At 39.0% G+C, this 22,560-nt stretch overlaps 1 protein-coding gene and 1 long non-coding RNA gene across 2 annotated transcripts in view; one reads left to right on the forward strand and one right to left on the reverse strand.

Moving 5' to 3' along the window:
* Nucleotides 1-22,560, reverse strand: part of LOC121468089 (urea transporter 2) — a 293,033-nt gene that overhangs the window by 127,268 nt on the left and 143,205 nt on the right. The window lies entirely within an intron of this gene.
* On the forward strand, nucleotides 1,903-16,831 carry LOC140681961 (uncharacterized). Its single transcript, XR_012053182.1, has 2 exons — nucleotides 1,903-2,572; nucleotides 15,386-16,831. It is a non-coding gene; the product is annotated as an uncharacterized lncRNA (long non-coding RNA).

Genomic DNA, 22,560 nt, shown 5'->3' on the forward strand with positions numbered 1-22,560 from the left:
TTTAGAGAAAGGGCAGAAAAAATACATTCTGTCCCCCAAAAGAATTTTTTCATACCTAGTAATATCCTTTCACATGGTCTATTGGATCAGGATAATTTTTTGTTACCCCTGACCTGACAAGTGAAATTGTCCGTCCCATCCCCCAGCCCCCTTTCTTCCCTCACACACACACTGCTGCTTTTTAAATCATTGAGCTTTCATTTCACAAGGTAGCTGTCTTTTTTTTTTTTTTTTTTTTTTTCCCTTGTATGATAGTCTGTTAAAATATTGTACAGGGAACCAGCTCCCTGTCAAGGCTGGGGCTGTGCTGTGTGGAGGGTCACCATTCTGTCCTGTGTTATCTAGCCAGAGGAGAAAACTGCTGTCTGCATCAATGGGCTTTTTCCTTAACAAAAAGTAACAGGAGATCTGTGGAAATTCAAGAAGGTGTCTGATATCTAATTTGCAAGAAGTGGTGGGAAAGCAGGAGTTAATTTAGGATGAAGGCAGGTGGTCCTGTTTCAGCAGACGTTGCACTCAGTAAGGACTCAGCTCTTCTTTTTTTCATTATTTATTTCAGCCTTCTTTTGCTAAGAATGAATTTAAAATCAATTGGACTTTGTGGTTTTGCTTTCAATGCTCCCCAATTAGATGGGAAAGAGCGGGCAAAAAAAAAGGAAAAAAGTAGTATGGCTACTGATGATGAAACAGATATGACACAACAGATCTGGATACTCATTCCATTTACATCCATTAAATTTGGGATGAAAGGCAACATCCTCCCTGTGTGGTAATCGCCATGATTCAGATGGCCAGGGTAGTAAAGAAGCAAGGTTTGAATCCATGGGAAATTTTGTATCATTGCATATGAGTCCCAGCAATCATGTCAGGTGAGCTGCTATGGAGAGGAGTGGCTGGTTGATGCTTCCAAAGCTTTCATGTGCTGCTTTCCATATAAAGGCCCCAAACTGCCCAATTTCACAGGTGCTGTAAAGCATCAGTCTAAACACTTCAGGACTGTATAAAGCAAGCAGAAATATCTCTGCGGGTTTTTCTCTTGTTACTACACTTGAGAAGACTTAACTACTGTATCTAAACTGTGAGTGTGTACATGGGTAGCATCTGTGGAAACCTGTCACTTACTTGCCTTGATATGGCCAGAATTGAGCAATCTTAAAACTTCAAGATAGATTCAGTGAAATAAATCTTTTCTGCAGAGCAGTATGAGCAGAGAGTTTTACAGAACATAACAACAGTATGGCAACATCCTGTAGAAAACAGGAAAGGGAAGAAAGACAATGCAAATAAATTTTTCTTTGAACTGTTGCTTTTGAATACTTAAGCATACTGCTGGAAGTGCCAAAATATCCTCTGGGCAACACCTTGCTCTACCAGTCATACGAGGTGGGGAAACAGGCCTTGACTTTCTTCGTAGCAGGCAAAATAACTCCATAATTGTGGTGACTGTTGGGACCAGAGCCCAAGATTTACAGTCGACCCTGTGCTAAAGAGCAGGTCACAATAAAATAGAGGGGCTTGGACAGTGACCGATCCATTTCAAGGTAGCTTTTGGTGTATGCCTATTTCAAAAGAAGATCCCATTGGAGAGAAAAAATGACATTTGACTTCCTTAGCCGTGGATGTGACAAAATCCACATTCTGAACTAAAGCTGAATATTATAGTTTAAAGAAAGGCTAAAACAGAGGTGTGTGGCAATGTTTCAGGGCTTTATTCTTTCTAATTCTGAGCAGGATTTGTCCATCTTTCATCTACTTCAATGCCAGGGCAAATGGTCAAAACTCACTGGTATAAATTTCATGTCAGTTCCTACCCCAAGCCACACAGAGTGGGAGAAACATCAGCTCTTCCTTTGAAACATCCTTTGGTACCAGTGCAACCCCAGAACAGTTTTCAGCTCTGACAGAATCTCATTTGGTCCAAAGCTTCTGATTGTCAAGAAGTGTGTGAACTAATAAAGCTTCAATTTACACAGCATTATAACAGGATTTTGGCTTCCTCATGGATCAGACAGCTCCAGTCTGAGGACCTGCTATCAGAAATAGCTAACTTTCCAACAGGCATAATTTCTGATAAAGGGTTTTTGCTCTTGACAAAACCAGCGTATATTAAGTGACTCACAGCCGTGTAAAATTATTGCCTGGTTTCATAACACACTCTCCTGTTACACTGGACTTCACAGAAGCAGCACAGTAAAATTCAGAAGTTGATCTTCTCTGTACTGCAGACTTCTGTTGACACAATTATATTGGTCAGGAGAGACAAGAAGTGAGATTTCTGGCTGTAGAGCAACAATCAAGAAAAGCCTTATTGTAAAAAATTTCTTAGAAGCCAAAACTGAGCTTTTACCATATCACTGCTTTTGCTTCAGGATGTGGGGTACAAGATGAAAGATATACTTTGCCTCTCCAAATTACTTAAACCTTCTGGTTCTGTCTTTTCAGGGGGCAAAAATCTGTACGGCACCTTGATATTTGAAACACATAATATTTTATGAGTTAAAGCCTGATTTTGGTGTTCTCTCTCAAAAAACCCCAAAAGCTCCAATCATTTTGACCACAGGAAACTTGCCAGGTATGTAAATATTAAGGCTTTTACTGCATGCAAGTGAACTGTTCTGACTCCATCTGCTAAAATGGTAGAATTTTGCATAAGCTTTTTTTGACTGATACCCAATCCTGAGTACTTTGTAAGGCAGTTACACATGCAAGCCTGATGAAAAATACGCAGCTCTTGCCAGCTCTGCAAGGTGACCAGTTCATTAGAGGAAGGTGACAGGGTGGGTCTGCATGACTTATCTGCAGAAAGACAAAATTTGTAAACTTCTGCCTTATTTTGTCAACAAAAATGTTATTAAAACCAAGAAGATCTTTAAGCTTTTCTGGTCATCTATGGAAAATAGATGAAATGGCTGAAGGGAGGGTATATACATTCCAAAGAAATAATTTTAATTTATGGACTAATTAAATAATTTTAATTTATGGACTAATACAGAATATTCTGCATTTCAATGTTGGATTGATTTTATAAATCTTGCCATTAGATTTTCCTGTTTTCACTTCTTATAGCTACTAAGTGTTTGGAAATATTAGTAAAGTAAAACTTTAAAAAACAGAAATTTATTTTTGAAGCCACTCCTTTATTCTCATGGAACATTTAGAACTAGAATAACAACAACAACAAAAAAAAAAATCTAGGAATGAACCCCTGTGGTGTGTCAGGGTGAAATATCATCAGTGGGAACCCAAAGATTGTGTAGCCTCAGGAGAAAAAAGAGAACACAATTTAAATAAAGCTTCTTATTTTAATTGCAAAATTGTATCATTTTTTGAGTTCAATTTGGTAGGAAAAAACACCATGAACCGGATTATGGCCAAGTATGATGGATATTTCTTGCTATTACACATTAGTTTAGGAGGAAATCATGGAATCTTGTAGTAATTTCATGGAAGGGACCTCTGGAGGTCACCTAATCCAGCCCTGCCCTCAGAACAGGACGTACGAGCTATTCTATTTCCAACCAAAACTGTAGAGAAATCAGGCTAAGAAGGAGGTCCTGATCAGTCAGGGGAGCAGCCCTGGTGCCCACCCAATTGTCAGTGAAGCACTCCAGTGCCACTCACAGAGGTGTTTCCCAAACTGGGGGAACCTCAGGGGAGCAGAGGGAATTGCCAGGAGCCTGCATCTTATGAGACAGGAGCTGATGGGTCCCAAGCCAGGAGCACTAAAATCCAAACTTCCCTCCCTGTAAAAGAAGCCCTCAGGGAGTACTGGGGACCAGGAGCACTGCCAGCTGTGCAGGACAAACAAGACACAGTGCGGCAGCCAGGGCAAGCCTACATTAAATCCTAAGGGCACAGGCACAGGCTGTCCCCACATGCCAAAAAATGAGCCTGCAGGGAAAAAAATTGCCTTTGCTGGACAAAGAACTTTGGCTGGAAATTATTGAATAAATGGGGAGTTAATGACCTTAGGAAGAAGGGACAAACAATTCAGGAGAACTACTAAAATGTTGTGAGGTTGTACAGGAAGAAAATGAAAGTCACCAAAGCCCAACTACAATTTAATCTGGCCACTGTCAAAAAGGACAACAAAAACATTTGCAAAGACATCAGCAACAGAAGGAGGGCAAAGGAGAATCTCCATATTTTATTGGATGGCTTGGATGGACCAAGAACATCCTGGCTTGTATCAGCCATTTTTTGTCCAGCTGGCCCAGGGCAGTGCCCGTCCCTGTGCTGGCACTGCTGGGGCACCTCCAGTGCTGGGGACAGCTCTGGGCCCTCAGGACAGGGGAGACACTGAGGGGCTGGAGCGTGTCCAGGGCAGGGAAGGGAGCTGGGGAAGGGGCTGGAGCCCCAGGAGGGGCTGAGGGAGCTGGAAAGGGGCTCAGCCTGGAGAAAAGGAGGCTTGGGGGGACCTTGTGGCTCTGCACATCTCCCTGCCAGGAGGGGACAGCCGGGGGGGTTGGGCTCTGCTCCCAAGGAACATGAATAGGATAAAGCCTCAAGGTGTCCCAGGCAAAGTTTGGATTGGATATTACGGAAAAATTCTTCAACTAAAGGGTTGTCCAACTCTGGTGCAGCTGCCCAGGGCAGTGGTGAAGTCTCCACCCCAAAGGGATTTGAAAGCCATGTGGATGTGGCTCCTGAGGACATGGGTCAGTGGTGGCCTTGCCAGTGGTGGGGGGAATGGTTGGACTCAATGTTTTTATAGAGTTTTTCCAACATAAGTGATTCTGTGATTCTATGATATGACTTCAAGGCAGCCTTCCTGTCTATGACTTTTATCCTCCCAATGTTCAGTACAGAATCTGAACACCTTCCATGGAGAACCAGCAATATAATTTTTCATCTTTCTGAGATGAAAGTATTTTTTCCTCTTTTAAATATATATATATATATATGTATATATATATATATATATATATATATATATATATATATATATATATATATATATATATGTATATATATTTCTTTTTTTTCCTCTTTTATATATATATATATTTATATATATATATATATGTGTGTATTTATATATATATATATGTGTGTGTGTGTGTGTGTGTATATATATATATATATATTTTATTTGAAAAATCTGTTCATCAGCCTCTTCTCTTGTTGCTGGCAGCACAGACACAAGTCCACATGCCAGCATTATACTGCCAGTGATCACGGCTCTACATTCCAGCCTTAAGAGAGAAAAAAACCCCTCAATCTACCCATTCTTTTTAATCTATATCTTTCTGCCCTTGATCTGGAAATGCATTGCCCTCAGTCCTCATAGCTTAGTTATTTAAAGTATGGTTGTAGGCTCATTAAAGACAAGAAGAGACAGGACTTTGGCTTTATGTTTTGCCTCAAAGATTTGGACATTCCAGTCTGCACAGAGATTTGTAAAATAATTCTGTGACTTCTGTCAGGTTTGATTTATGACCACATGTGTCAGATGTAATTGCACCATCACTCTATCCATTCATTACCAGGGTTTCTCTCTGCAATGCTCTGCACCAGATCTCCAAGGGACAGAGTGACCTGAGCTTGTTTTTCCAGTGAACAACAGGATTAGAGGTCCCCATTCCATCATGTTTTGCAGATCAGTGACCACCCTAAAACAGAGGGGTATGGTCAGAGAGTACAAAGCTGCACAAAAAGGAGATGATGGGAATACCCTCGCCCAAGTCTGCCGCAACAAACTGAATCACAGTGCCTGCTGAGAGGGCTTGAAGGAGCCCTGCCCTGTGGATATATTCTTTGTGTGTATATCTAACATACCCATAGCAACTCTGGGTTGCATTTTATGGGGCACAAATTTCACTGAGTACTGGATGTAAGATCTTTGAACCATGCTATATTTTCCAGTAATAGGCAACTTATAGGACTCCCAAATTCGTTTATGCAAAAAATCTATGTCCCCCACATTTTCTCTCCCATACTTATCAGGAAGAAGTTTTTGATCAGTGCCAACACACCCTTTTTGGATGAAAACCAGAGGAGATATTATTATGGAACTACTCTATTGCTTCAGATCAGCATTGCTGTAATAACCAAACTCATAAAAACTCTTACTCTGGTGGTTTAAATTTGCAGTCAAAACACAGTGTTGGTGGGTTTGTTTTCTGTTTTTCCTTTCTTCTACTTAGCTTTGAGATTTGATCTGTCCTCAGCTTTAGATTTCTTTGCAGTCATAAATTGAAATAACTGTCAGGTTATCACGGCAGCAGGTTCATCACTCAGCAGTGACTGAAGCTCAAACACAGAATTTAATTAACACTGGACAGTATTTGTGGGATGGAATTTTTTTTCCCTTTGTGGGATCTAAAAATATTGTGGTTTTCTTTTCTCTCTAAAACAATTTTTCTGCAGACATGTTTGTTTTTTGAAGCTAAAGGCTTAAATTGTTGCTCTAAATACCTGAGTCCTAAATTGCATTTTGTACCTTGGATGAATTTCATGTAGTTTATTCCTAGGTAAGTACCATAAATGTCACAAATTAATAGGGTAGTTTAGGTTGGAATGGAACCTCTGAAAGTCACCAGTCCAGTCAGAGCAAATTATGCTTCAAAGTTAGATCCAGCACATCAGGGTCGGGTTCAGCCAAGTCCTGAAAATCTCTGAGGAAGGCCTGCGCAACTGCTTCTGTGTATTTCCATGCTCAGAGTGAAAAAGATTTTCTCCTATCCAGTGGATATTTCCTTTGCGGCATCTGGTGCCCTCTAAGGTGAGACTGGATATCTCATATCAAAAATCCTCTTTGGTAGTCAAAGACTGTAACTAGATTCCACTTTAGTCTTTGGACTGGCTGCACATTTCTGTTTGCATGCAAATTAAAAGGTCTCCAGGAACAGGGGGAGAAAGTTTGGTTCCTGAGGTATGCTACTTCATTTTGATTTTGGGTTTGGCTTTGTGTCGTTCCTTCGACCCCCAGTTTTAAAATGCCTTTGGGCATTATGTTGAATTGCCCAACCAAAATTTCCTCTTTTGAACCATCTGAATTCTTTGTTATTTCATGCAAAGTGAAACAGGAGAGTCTGGTATCACTGTACAAGTAAATTCTGTCCACCACTAGAGATATGAACCAGTCTGGATAAATGACATAGGAGTTGGGTGTCAATGATCCTCAAGAGTGCCTTCTAACTCAGGTTATTCTATGAAAAGCAAAATTTTTGTTTTTTCCAAAAAAGTTATGCCAAACTCATGCCACTCATATCCTACTTGTCAGATGGATAGAGACATTTAGTCCATTATATGAAATCTTTCAATATTAATGAGGTTCAGTTTCTAGTTCTGGGACACACACGAAGATTAAAACCAAGAATAAACCATGAACTATGTACATTTATACCAAAAAAACCACAAAAAACAAAAAAAAAACCCAAAAAACCACCAAGCAAAAAAACAAAACAACAAAAAAAAAACAACCCAAAAAAACCCCCAAAAAACCCAAACCAAAACCAAACACACATAGAAACATAAAGTCTTGGGCAAATTGAAAAACAAAATTCAAAACTGAGGGAAAGCTGAAATTCTGGAATCAGGTTGTGCAACTATTCACCAGAAGATGTCATTGGGGCCAAGAAATTAGTGAGGTCTTCTCAAGCAACAGGATATCCAGAATGATCAAGGAATGCCAGACTTCATGTTTCAGAGTTAAGACGAATCTGTAACTGTTTCGATTTAGGATGAAATTCTCACTGAGAACAAATTGCCCAACATCTGCCTTCTACAGACTTAGTTCACATTCCTTAGAAGACGTCTGACCTAGATTGTTGCTGGAGACTGGATGCTCCCAGCTAGTCCATGTGTCTGATCCAGTCTGGCACTTCTTGCTTTGCTATGGCTCTTGGTTGGTTTTTAATTTTTTTTTTTTTCATTTTACATAAAACATAAACAGAGAAAAACAATTAGCTGTTCTCCTTGCCCCTGAACACCTGATTTTATGCACAGAATGGTGGAGGCAAATAGAAGGCAGAACTGTCCTGCACTGTGATGTGTCTGGAGATAGTGTTCTCCAGGACAAGCGGCCATTGCCATTTTTCTCCTCTGTTTCAGCCATTCTGGTAGCTGTGCAGCCAGTATTCTCTGTGCACACACATGGAATCTATCCCCATTCTCTTGCCTAACTGCCTTGATTTCCCCAACTGCAAAGGAAGCCCAGCTCACAGGTTTCAAACCTCACAGAATTCTGTCATCTTGGAGAGAATGACAAGCACCCACAGCATCATTTCTCTTCCTGCTGCATCACCCACCACTCCCTCATTTCTTCTTTGTTTCTGGTAGGCTGCACAAAGCTCTGGGATAGACCACAGATCCATTGTGTATGCAGATTATTTTCATCTAACCTCCAGCACTGTGTTAATTTTAGTGCTCCCTGCTGCGGATTTAAATCACTGGGACAATTTTGCTTGCCAAGTAACTCTAATTCTGTGAGAATGCAGAATAGATTAAGTGAGTATACTATTTTTATATCTTAAAGATCATTGTTCTTTTAAATATCATGTGAGTTATAAATATTTAACTGAAGATGATTGATATGTCTATTTTCCATAGAGTATAAAACAACTAAATGGAGTCATAAGATTTCTGCTGACACATTGCAGGATGTGTAATCTAAGTAACTCTTGGATTACTGGCATCCATGTCTCCCACCACAAGTGATCAAATATCGTGGTGGCAGTTATGATATAAATCACAGGAGTATCTCTCTCTATCTATCATTGCTATAACCAGGTTCCAGGAAAAGGAAAACGCTATCTTCAAGCAGGTGAAATCCACAGCATTATACTCTGAGGTTTCAGGCCCCAAAGTTTATTGCAATGGCAGTATTACAGCACACAATAATTTGTTCAGAACTGAACAAAAACATTTGTATTTTGCTTTTGAAGACACCCTTCAATGTCCACATCTCTCTCTGGCTGATTGAATCTGATCCTATGCTAGAAATACTCAACAGTGTTGAATCTTCGCCATCAGTTCTACTAGACAGTGATTATATTCAGGAGGGTGATGCATCTAAAGCTTGAGACTTTCAGTAACCTGAGGTTTTAGACAACCTTATTTTCTCAGATATTTTTTGGTGCTACATTAGGATGGGCTTTTTGTCAGTAGGAAGATGTTGAAGTCAGAAATTTCTCCAAAGAGAGGGGTAAACTAGGTGACTCTACTTATGCAGACCAGGTTTATTTAGGTTCCAGCAAATTCCAGGTTGCTGCTTCTCACAGCTATTCCTAAGCATCTCTTTTCTTGAACTGATAACTATTCACCTAAAATGATTGATGGGCCTTTTTCTTATGTAGAAAACAAACACAGTGGAAAGCTGTAAGAAATTCCCTTAAAGAGCAAGTTAGTCTTCTCTTGCTTCTACAACACTCTACAAACATTGACGTACAATCAAAAGTCTAACATTTACAAATTTAAATCCAAGTTAAGCTGTCAAATGTAGCAGTGCTGGTGAAATAGCTCTGCTCTTGACTCTCTTCAGGGTTGACAGCATGAGGCTGTTCTCTACATGAAGAAGTAGAGATCAAATCTCTAAAGAGGAGCTACCACCACTGCCTTATTCTACTCTCACAACTTTGACGTGTCTCCTGTTGACTCCTCTGCTCTGTGAAAAGAGGATAGACCACATCCCTACCCAGAACCTGTGAGCAACAGCACTGCTGGGGGGCTTTATTCAAAGCTCCTCAAACTCTGACCAGGTTGCCAGCAGAACCTGTTGGAGGAGAGGAGTCACTCCAAAGAACATAAAGACTATTTGAAAAGGATTCAGATGTTGATTTTGACAGAAGGAGAAGAGCCTATCTCTGACTCATCTTAAATTACAGAGAGTAATGTCAAGAATGGTTTAACCACCTGTGTGCTGTATTCTGCTGGGACAGAACCACTCTTCTCATTGTGACTTTGACACTATCTGAGTCATTAGAAATGGTTTTCATGGATGAACCCATTTCAAGCCCCAAAATAAAAAATTTCTTGATAATTCCTCCGGTAATTTCACATTTGGATTTAATAGCTGAAATGAATTCTGAAATTCTCTACACTGTCACATATTGAGAAGGAACTGTGAAATGCTGATAAGATGTTGAAACGAAGGCAAGAGGATTAAAAGGTTATTCTGCTGCACTTTTTCATCAGGTGAGGATTTCAGACTGAGCTAATTACCATAGTATTTGAACACTTAATAGACTCTGCCAACTTTGTTCATGATCTCAGTAAAAATCTAAGTACACAAACATCTCTGTAAGGTCTCAAAACATCTCCAACACATGGGTGAAAACAGGGCTAATGGGTTCAGTCCACACTGGACTGGAAGATTCATGTTTAACTTCTTAAATAAATGACCCATTGAGAATTTTCTCCCTGCACTCATTATCTTCTCAGCTTGGCTCAGGAGGGAAAGCACATATTCAAATGTGCACAGAGCACAGTCAGTACAGCTGGGTCTCTGGGAGCTACTGCAGTACAAAGAACAACTTATTCCATGATTCCTAAGCTGGAGAAGTTGAGGGTGATTGATGAAAACACATCAGCAGGGTTTGTGCTTGAGGAAGAAGTGCTAAATGTTCTTGTTTTTTTGTTTTCCCATTCAGTTGCTTTCATTCTATGAAGAAGACATGAGTTCTTAGCAAATAAATTAAATTTGGTATAAAAAAATAATAAAGAAACTAATGATAGAGAAAAGTTGATTTATTTTTCATCTTGAGTTTTGACTACTAGTAGAGTATTAATATAATTTTCAGCAGCAAACAATTTAATTTATAGAAATATATGCTCAGAAGCTTTGAAATACATTGGTTTTATACCTTTCTTCACCAAAAAGGATTATGATTTTAGAATCTGTCTATGTACCTATAACATTTATTTTATTCTAAACTGTGGGATCCGCCATTTGTGAAAGAAGGAACAACCATTTCCTGTATTTACATGAAGCCCTGTACAGATACCTGTGTATCAATTATATCCTCACCGTGGTGCCCTGAGTATTCACTGTGGTCAGATGAGAAAATAATTGTCTTATTTCTTCTGTTTTGACATGAAATACCACACTCATCTGAGGTCTGTTTATGGGTTCACATGGTATTTTGGGGAAGTTTCTCAAGAAAGAACATTGTGGAGGAGCTATCTACAGACCCATAGATCCAAAAGCCACTCCTAATGGCACCTGTTTATTTATATCATGTGATGGGGTATGTAATTATAAGACTGTATGAATTGCACTGTAGGGGACAAAATTAAGCAATTTTCCCTTCAGTTTGTGCCATTACACACACTTATTTTTTTTGCATTTTTTTTCTGCATTTGTTCCTTTATTAATCTTCATTACATTTCATATTGTAGCACCTTCAATATTCTCTGAGTTTCCCACATGGATTTATATGTTCCTCAGAATTTGATCCAAGTAGTAGTTTTTTCTTTTATTTTGAGAGACGTGTATTGACACAGATGCAAAATTGATATTAAATTAATCCTCTTTGTTGCAATTACAAATCTCATAGCATAAAGCTTTGGACAAAAATATTAGAAAGTGAAAGGAAATACATAAAGCCTGGCCCAGGACTTCTTCCACAATGTGGCTGAGCATTATTTTTTTTTAATTCAGTAGTATATGATCAGTGCCATAGTGTATCTAATGCATACAGAGAGGGCTTATGATTTTAGCCCTAGCCCAATGTTTTTGTAAGAGAAGTGGTCAAACATTTCTTTATGAAAGATCAGATTCATGGTTTTAGCTGTTAGCTTTCCTGTAAATGCATGACCTATAACCTGGGCTGTTGGATAAATGTTTTCAAATAAAATAGAGAATCCATTATACTTAACAATTTCCATTGACTGAAGCCAGTGATTGGCTGAGGATCTTGATTATTTTTTGCACTGACACTACTTATTTATGAACTGTAATTTTGTTTTTTGACAAGAATTAACTTTCCTGTATTATTACTGATATTCATAGTGATTTTTTTTTTAACCAGTTCCTGCTGTTTCCACAATGAAGATTTTCACAGGGAGGAGAAAGCATAACCAAATAACTCTCTCTCCCTTTTTCTTTTTCCCCTATAAGATTGGAACAGAACCTCCAATATTTTTCTTTCAAAGGAAACCTGAGACTTTATGTATTCAACACATTGTGTGGAACTATTTCAGAGCTTTGGGTCACGAATGGATTCTTTCCATTAAAAGTAATGCTGTTTTTCCTGGCGATGCTTGCTCGATTTTGCTCACAAGTAGAATCTGCCTGTACATATAAATCAGTGCCTGCAGTTTCAGCAGAACAGAGGAAGAAGAGGCACGGCTCATCACAAACTTCCAAACCATACTGGCAATTTACTTTAGCACCCTACACCACTGAGATTTCCATAGCTGTTTTAGTTCTGTTGAACTCAGGCTTAAATTGGAGGATGCAGTTTTCAGACCTGGCCCTGGGGGCCTCAGAGGTGGGACTGTGGGGAGAACAGCTCATGAATAGATGTCAGGCTGGGGTCTGCTGGGAAATGCACAGCTAGCTCTGGCTCAACCAGCCCCATTCTCATCGTGTCTGGGAATGCCTTCGTGCCTTCCTCTCATCAGGGCTTGGCATGTGTAGAGGTGAAAGTGGCCTCCACTCAGTGCCTTCATTCCTCATTGCCTTTACTTTTGATTTTAAGAAACTCCCAACACAAACTCTACCCCATGCCCCATGCAGACTCCATGTTAGAGCCTGCCATGACACAAAGGATGGATCTAATCTGCTGTCTTCACCCAAGCATGAAACACCCCAGGGCTGGGAAGGATGTGTATCATTTGGCTTTTTGCCCTGAAAATCAGACCCTCCATAAGGTCATGCACGCACGCGCGCGCACACACACACACACACACAAACTTACAGAGGTGTCTCATGGCAAAAGGAGATGGGGAAAAAAAAAAAAACCTTCTTCTGAATGGTTAATTGACTTTAGGGTTAACTTCATCTGAGGACAGCCCCTTGTGAAGATTGCCTCTGTTCGTGATTTGGTTGGAGGGGAGTGGATTTTGCACTCAAATAATGAGGCATCAGGGAGGAGCGCAATACATGGGAGACCTGATTTATGTCACCTGGAATAACAAGTGGCACACAGGACTCAGAAGATGGTGTAGTGTGCTCTGGACACATACACTCTCTGCTGATATCAGTAAGGAGTATTAAGTACTGGGCACCTTTGAAAATGAGAATCCCTGTGTAGGTTGTGAAATACAGGCTTGGGAGCTCTGATTCGAGACTCACAGTCAAGATTATTCAAAATATGTAGAAACACAGTTATTACAGATTTTCAATGAAACGTTGATACCTTTGAAAATCTGGAAATCAGGATTTCCAGATTTCAGGAAATCCTGAAAATCAGGAAAAATTATGGTGGCATGAGTGTATTAACATATTTAATAAGTCACAGATCCTAAGCAGATTTTAGGATAGGTGGTCCACATGCACATATTGGTTTCTAGAGACAGAGAAACTTTGAAAGCTTATTTTTCCATACTGCCTTTTCGATGGAACTTAGTATCCCCCCCTTTATTTTTTTTGGTACCTTTTTCATTTGAAATGGGACACATCAGTGCACTGATTTAATTTAAACCGTCACTTACTTCCCCTGAGTTCCCTCCTTTTCTGACAAAGCGATAGACAATGGTGAGAAGAGGGGAGAGTTGTGTGCAGGAGGAGAAGCCCTTCAGGAAGCAAGAGCTCAGGAGGCTCTTGCAGATCCTGAGCTTGGCCCAGTGCTGCACCGACCCAGCTCTGGGATTGCCAGATCAGAACAGGGTTTTGCTCACATAGCCTGGGAAAAACAAGCCTGGGCAGTATCCTCACAGATGTGTGTCAGTGCTGTTGACAAGGAGTCAACACTTGACTATTTAAGTCTTCAGGCCATAGGGAAAATTAACATCGCAAAAAGCCTGGCTCCAAGAGGAAGCACTAAAGATTCACATGCATCTTTGAGGAACAATAATTAGTTGTTATTTATATTATAGGAGTACCTGGAGATCTCAGCTGGACTCAGAGTCTTGTTTTGCTGGCTGGTCTCCACTTCCTCTTGTGTTTCTCACAAAATACACTTTTCCCTATTACAAAAGCACTACTGAGAATGCATTTGATTGAGGCCAAAACCTATTCCTCCAATAAAAATCCAATCCTGGTCACCATCTAATCAGCCACATATAATTTGTTCAGTTTTAAGGTTTTATCCTATCCGCAGATGGATTAATAAGTTACAAAGTCCAGCAATTATAACCCAGAATATTTCCAACAAACCTCTTTGCTTCTAAAGAGTGGTAGAAGAAAAGAAATGGAAAAAGCATCAGCTTGAAATTTGTCCTCCAAGGACCATATTAAAATTTATAGATTAAAAAAAATTATATTATGTACCATAATGAAGCCAAATCAGCAGTTTTGGCGTTGCTTCTCTAAGCAGAAAGGCTTTGCTGTCTGACTTCTCCTTGGCTGCCTTTCTAGGTCTGAAATTCACAGCTGCATTGAAGCGGAGCAAGTCCAATAATGCCATTTGTTTTTCACTTAAAAAAAAAAAAAGAAGCCAAAAGAAAAAAGAGAAAGAGGGACATATAAATGGATCATAGAAGAGGGAGGCCGTTAGCAGATGTTTAGTCTGACCATGGCTAGAAGTGCAGATTGTTCACAGGAACACAGCCAACTTGGCGTTTATATAAGCTATCTTGTATCTCCCTCTTTTTTCCCTGCACTGGCACAGATTGATTAAAAGGTCAAATAAAGGCTGCTCAGTGTGTGAGTGTGCACGACGTATGACAAAAAAATCCTGTCTCACAGTTCAGGGTTTCTAAACACAAGAAAGACAAATCAATGTATAAACTAATTCTCAGCCTGTTTAAGTCTTTTCTTCCTCAAAGCTGTATGGACCTCTTGCTCTCTCTTGTTTTTCCTTTTCTTCTTCTTTTATTTTTTTATCTTTTCAAATGTCCTAGTGACAAAGTGATAAGTGAAGACAAGTAATGGAATGTGAACATAAGGAGGTAGAATAGGAAAATCCTCTTTAATGAAGCAGGTGAAAATTACTTTATCTTCAATAGACAAGAAATATTCTTCAGCAAATGTCTTTCTGAATTCTAAGCAAGAAAATCGAAAAAAAAAGAGAAAGAAAAAAGAGAAAAAAAAAAAAGAAAAAAAGGGTGCAAGGGTCTTTTTAACTGACAGCTTCCCTTGTGGCAGTCTCCCTCCTGCACTGCCTAGCCTTTTGGTGCAGGGGTTCTGCATGTACCTGCTTTGCAAAGAGCTGAGTCTGTTAAAGAGAATGGGAATTTGGAGATGCCTTCTGCAATATAAAAAGAAATTATCTTCAGATGAATTTAGACACATGGGATTTTGATGGTGTTTAAACACCTGTCTTTCAATTTCTTTTAGGATACGGAATGTCTGGACACCTAACTGGTACCTAAAACACAGATTCCTAACAAAGAGACCCTCTCCAGGCATAGCTGGTGACCTGCCCGACTCCTTGGAACCTCCTGGATGGACATCATCTCCTCTGAACTTCAGAGCCTTAAAGTGCTTCGGCATCTGAAAACTGGCTAAGCCATGAGCTTTATTAAAGGCAGGAGCCCACCCCTAAGCAGATCTGAAGGCTGGGGTCTGAAGTGAGGCTCAGGTTGCAATAGATCAAGCAGGCTAACTGAACTCCCTCCTGCACTTTTAATGCTTAATTACCCCAGGTGCCACGGGGATGGATACATTCAAAACAGATGGAGAGGTATTTCTGAACATCTGAAGATAAGCAGATCAGTTAGGCCAGGTTCTGTGGATCTTGTGTGAATAGTTAATCACAGGAACACAGAGATGAAGAGAACCACATGGGTCACTGAGCTCAGGTCTGTGAAATTTTCTCATTATAATTTACAACCTGGAGAGTATCAAGAGTGTGCCAGGTGCTTCATATAGTCAAACAGTCTGACAAGCTGGTATTTATTTCGGAGCCAAAGGAGGCCTGTTTGTTTTATGAATCAAGGTTGTTACTATTTTTTATTTTGAGACTGGGAGGTTGCTAATAATTTTGTTTACACTGTACTTTGTGAGGGGATATTTTTTCTCACCTCTGTTACTGTTGACTCTGCATCATGGCCTAGAATTTTAATTTAAGAACTGTGACTTTTAAAACCTTATTTGTAACTAGTGAGTAGCCTTCGAATGTATTTTAGCTTTGGGCTATTTAGACACAGTTACACACACAAATGTAGATACCGGAAATTAGTAAATACACATATGTGTCCTATATCCTCAGGACCACCCTATGGTCCCCAAATTTTTGCATGGTTTAAATACCTGCATACATATATGCATAAAAAACTCCTTGCAAATCCATCTGAAAGAGAAAATTATTGTATTAACCAAAGCAACTGATCATTATTTTTCCGACACGAAACCAGAAGATAACAGAAATACCTTTCGTTAGTTGGAATTATTGATGCAGTTTAATCACTTTGAGTGTGCACTAAAGAATTAACAGCAGCCTGATGTTAAAATTTATAACCAGAAATTCTTATTTACTGAGTATGAGTTTAAATGACAAAATCACATTGTTATGTCTGCTTTAAGGAAAAGTCTGTCAGGGTGTTTGACATATTGGTACATATTTCTCTATAAATATCCCAGAAAAAGCAAGTGTAGATGAATTTAGAAGCATTTATTGGACTATAAAAAGTGAAGATTATGAATAGGTCGATATTTTTTGAAAGGTGTTAATATAAAAGAGTGCTAAAAGATTCAGAAATTTAAGCTTGCTGCTGACAGAAAGTGACATCTGATAAAGATGGAGATAAAAATATCAATAAAAGATGTTTCCTCATTATACCATCCATTTATTTGTTTGAGTTGTGAACAATTAGATTATGACTGTAAATAATTTTGTAGCCCTTGGTAAATTATTTATGGATGCGCCCTTAAAAAAATGCTTTTGTTCATATGATTTTCCTTCTGATACATAAAGTGCCCGGCATGTTCACTGAGCAATTTTTGTCTGCTAATGAAAGGTCTCTGAAATCTGGCCAAGAATAACAAATTTAAATAAGTGAAAATAACTTTGTAGCCACCAATATGACCAGATGAGCTAAACTTCTGAAAATAGAGACAGAATGGTAAAAAACAGGCTTGGTAAAATGTTTCTTGCATCATGAATGTTTTGAAGAGTACTTTCAGATAGCCAGTGTAAAACAGGAAGGATTTAAAGATAATTTGGCTCTGGTACTAAACTTTTCCACAATTCAGCATCACTGGAAAAGTCTGACATACCATTCAAAGCCATCTGAGGAATCCCTCAGAAGTACTTCTTGGACATATAGCTGAAAACACAAGTCCCCATGTGTAAGCGGAAGTGAATTTTCCAGGCAATAAATTATAACAATGGGCCAGAGGATGACAGTAGATAGGCAAAATTGGGCCAGACCTGAGCTGCCATGCTAAGACTTCCAGTGTGTGAGGACACTTTATCACAGGATCCAGAAGAAATCCTGAAAACTCAGAGATTCCTGTTATCCCTTCCTCCAGCATCAGTACAGATCTCTCATGGTGGGACAGGCAACATAATGGATTGTTGCTTAGCTTTTTTAGCAATGCAGAGGCATCCAGCACATTAAGCGATGATGTACTACAAGCTTGTGAATGACAGATTGTTCATTACAGGACTTCAGAGAAGTTAATAATCATGATAATGGACCACAAGTCACAAGTGTCTCCTGTATACCACTCTTTCACTTTTATAGACATGTATAAACTCAACACATCAAACTCTTGTAATGCACAGTCAAGTGGGAGAATCAGTTATGCTGGTTGAGAGGTTTTGCAGTGAAAACTGAGGGAAAAGTTTACCCAGCACACTCCCGTGCCTTTTTCAGGCTTTCAGAGGGCTGGGGAAGGAAGATCAACTTCTTCACACAGAATATTTTACAAGATTTTGAAGATAAAGGCACTTAACTCTGGAGCAGGTATTTAGACCTTTTATTATAAAATGTCTGAATCTAGTAGATTATAAAGAAAACAAAAAAAAAAAAAAAGTGACATGGAAGAATTCCAGCAGAAAAAAAGCTGAGTGTTTCAGAGAACTGACTAAGTTAAAGGGGTAACAGAAAACAGGTAAAAAGACCTGTTGTTTTCTGAGGACAATCAGAAAGGTTGCTATCCATTGCCACATCTTCATTCTCCTTTTTCTCCCACTACAGTGGAGCGAAAATCAGTCCCCATTTCTCATTATTCAGAATTACTCTAATTATTACTTGAGAACCATCAGAGGAAAGAAAAGTAACATCATAGGCTGCAATACCAGAAACTTTTACTAAGATTTTTGCAGGTTGCCATATAGATGCCACAAATTTTTTCTTGGAGGCAACAATACAGACATGGAAGTCCCTCAGGAATGCAAATATTGAGATGACTGATAGGAAAATGTCCAGTCTTGCCATAGATCCACCAAGACTCTGCAAGAGCACCAAGTCTCAACCCTGACACTTTCCTCAGCAATCACTTCCAAACATCAATTTTTAACTTATAGGCACTAGATCTTGGCATGTGCGTATTCACAAGGCTGGATGGCTTCTCACACAGGTTTTCTGTACGTCATTTCCTATAGAGTTACCAAAAACTTTTGCATTTTTAGGAGGAGCAGACTGTGTTCCTAAATCCCTGCAATGAAATTGATTTTAGGAGAAGCTTCCTCGCTGAAAGGGTGGTCAAGCATTGGAACAGGGAAGTGATAGAATCCCCAGTCCTGGAAATATCAAAAAAAGCATGGGATGTGGCACTTGGGGACATGGTTTAGCGGTGAATATGGCAGTGCTGGGTTAACAGCTGGACTCCATCATCTTAGTGATCTTTTCCAACTTTAACAATTCCATCAATCTATGATGTACAATTTGTAGGTTATCCAGGACAGCTTGTGGACCCCTTGTGGGTCCTTTCCAGCTAAGGATATTCTATAATTTTTACTTAAAATTCAGTGGGCAGGATATGACAGGGAAGTTTTATAGAGACGAAGTGTGGCTTTCACTTAATCTAAGACAAATTGATCTAGGAGTGATTCAGGGAATTCCTAAAATTCTGGTTGGTAGTGTGTTATACAGCCTATTTTTATTATTTCTTAAAGAAAATATGTTAAAATATGAGTTAAGTGTGCTGTTTTAAAGCAATGTTTTCATGAGTATAAGAAAATGGTCTATGCCTTAGATGGATAGAGGACTTTTGTTATCAAAGAAATGCTTTTTCAATCTCTTTTGCTGTTCTGTAATTTTTTTTATATAGGAAAAACCTCAAATATTTAATATATTTGGAAAATTCTTCTTCCTCGTAAACCTTGGCATTTCTTGACAGAACTCTTGGGTCCAAATTGAACCCACCAGTTTTTAAGTATTTATGTGATCTTCTTAGTTCTTCAAGCTCAGGGTTTTTTTTTCCTAGACTGGAGAGAGCAAGAGGAGTGCATCTAGAAACTTCATTTCAGCTGAGATCTCCTTTTCATCCGTTTCTGAATCTGGAAATATGTTTTGGGACAAGCAGGTGGAATACATGCAGAGCAAACCACACACACCGTGGTCTTTCATATGGCAAACACTGTCCTTTATGGCTATATTACAGAGTCGAGGTTTTTCCATTAACACTAGAATGGAAATTTGGTCTTTTACTACATTTACATTTGCATTACATTTTTTAAAACAAAAAACCCAGCCCAGAAAATAAAATATCTTAAACTTCTTGGATAGAATGGATGAAAGGAAAGTAATTTTTTTTCATAAAGAATACCTCTTAAAATAATTTCTAATATTGATGGAACTCTTCTGCAAGTTGGTTGTAGGTTATTGGATGAGATGGAAAATAAACTGTCTTTTTTTAAAGCATCTATTTAATAACAATTAATATCAAAATTGCCAGCTTGACCTTCGGGACCAAATGGCCTAGAGTGAATGGAGTAGTTACCAACACAGAGATTTTCCCTGAGTTCCTAAGCCCCACCATACTGCTTAGATACTTTTAGACCAACTTCATCCTTGCTGTTTTTGAGCAGTTTATCCAGAAGTAACATTTTAGGCTCTTCCAGAAACATAAAAGGACATCTGGTATTGCTGATCTCCCTGTTTATCCTCCTGCTATTAAATTCATTATATTCTAATGAATTCATCTTAAACTGAAACTGCTCAGGAGCTCTGCTGTTATTGCTGTCAATGTAAGTCAATGCTGCTCTCATTTGAAGGCTCTGATGTGTAAATTACTTGCTACCAGTGCTCTGACTTTATGTGTAAGCTGAGACTGTCAAATGCTGGACAGGCACACTAGCAACCTAAATTTTACTGAGTCCAGAGTTAGAAATAAAAAGATCATGCATAAAGAGAGTGTAGACTGTCAGTGTAATGTAGTTTATAGTAACAAAATTCTGACTTCCCTCTTCTTACATCCGAGGAGAACTAAATAGCAAGGAAAATCCGGTAGGTAATGCAAGCAATTGTATCTGTTTTCCTGCAGATAATTTACGTGTTATAACCATACAGGAAAGCTACCATCCCTTCTTGTAATCACAGGCTGAGGCTATTTTATAAATAGTGAAACTACCCATTGCTGTTGTCCATCATTTATTACTCACCTAATAAATACTTCAATTACATTTAATAAATAATGTATTCAGGCTCAGTGAAGTGATAATTCTTTAAATTAATTATTAAATTCATGCAAAAAGGTTTTATTGCAAGCACTACTAAAGGAAATGTCTGTCTTTAATCTAAAGTGATTATTCATTATGTGCACTAAAAGGCTCTATTTGCATATTATTAGTGAGGTAACCTTTAGCCTTCCTGGCAACAATAAAGATGCATCTTGATGTTGCTGTGCCTTAATATTCTAGGTTAGCCTTCCAAAACTAAAGTGATGATAAACAATATGTAATAAAGTCTTTGTTTATGGCTTTCTACCAGCTGTTTTCTGATATCTCAAATATACTACAATGACAAAATGTCCAGTAAATGTATTATAGCAAGTTGTTAAAAGGTGTTGCCTGCAGATGGTTAGTTGATGGGAAACAGTAAAAGTGGAACCAATTAATGCCCTGGAGATCTGAGTAGTAACTTTGTCTCAAACAGACTTTTTAAAAGCCCTCTCTTTGATGGTCTGCCATGTGCTGTGCTACCCTGTACTTGTTGCTGCCCTTGCCTGCTACACAGCAGAGACTCTGGGAGTTAGCCATACACTTTGACAGGGCTCAATTCCCCAGACAGAAGATTTTTTTTTTTCCTGTCTTGAGCAACTCTCAGTACCTACATAAGGAGTTTTCAACACTATAATGTACCTGCCCTAACCTAGGTGTCACAATGAGGAAGAACTTGCTGTGGAGGGAAGTCTCAGTGATTTTCATTGAGAGAAAACAGAGTAGCTTCTCTTTTAATCTTTCATTTCCTCTTAAATCCTTAAAGCAAAAATCCATAGCAATCCTAAAGGAAAAATGACCCAGGTTAGTGAGTTCGTAGGGCCTGGTTCAGAGCTGTGAAGTTCAGCAGCTCCTGACTGGGAAGACCCATCCTGCAGTCAGCTGGTGCTGAGCTGACAGTCTGGTGCAGGCTGAGCTGTCAATGCCACTGATTCACAGTGTTCCCTGAAATCAATCCTGAAAGTCAACCTGAGTGGCTTCAATGAGCACATCTGGCCAGGAGCTGCCTGCACCAGCTGGATTCTCCAGGTCTTCACCTGTCAGCCCTTCATCCATGAATCCTTCTGAGACCTGACTGCTGGGATCTTGGATATGTGTGTAGTCTAGGATCCTATTTTGCAGGGAAACCCTGACCTGTTCTCCCCTCCGAGATGTTTTCTTTTCAGGGATGCCATTTCACAGTACAGTCTCCCAGTCAAGGCTTATATTTCATCTGGGCACATAATCAGTGCAAGTAACACCGTCCAACCATGTCATGATCAATGAGGACCACAAAGCACAATCCATCCCTGGGATAAACATGCAGACATTCACCATCCTTTACACTGGTTGATGCTAGAGTTTTCATTAAGCTGTCTGCCTCTCTGGATGATGGAAATCTAAGCAGCATATAGGTCCTCAAAGAGTTTTAATTTTTGTCCTAAGAGCTATTGATAAAAAAAAAAAAAAAAAAAAAAAAAAACCCCAAACCAAACAAACAAACAAACAAACAAACAAAAACCCAAAAAGAAAGAGCGAATAATGGGAATAATTATAACTATTAAATTATGATCATGTTGCTTCCCCTACAAGTCTATAGTCTCAACCACAGAAAAATTTTTAATACACGTTCTCCACATCCTGCTTTATTTAATCCTTTTATTTTAACATATTAAAAAACATAGTCTCCAGAAAGACAAAATGGAAGCCAAAAATTGATCACAGGCTTCTTTTAGCTATATCCCAAGTAAAAAGCCTTTTTTTTTCCAGAGTGTGTATCTTGTCTTTTATTTTTATAGCCCCCACTACAAGCCCAATACAGGTTTTCATTCACCTTAAAGGTGTTTGGAAGTAAGAATGATCTTTAAAGTTTCTCCCAAAACATAAAATCCTATGCTTTCTGAAAAACTAGTTCACATAATGC

This window comes from Taeniopygia guttata, chromosome Z (genome assembly GCF_048771995.1).
Source record: "Taeniopygia guttata chromosome Z, bTaeGut7.mat, whole genome shotgun sequence".
Taxonomy (NCBI): domain Eukaryota; kingdom Metazoa; phylum Chordata; class Aves; order Passeriformes; family Estrildidae; genus Taeniopygia; species Taeniopygia guttata.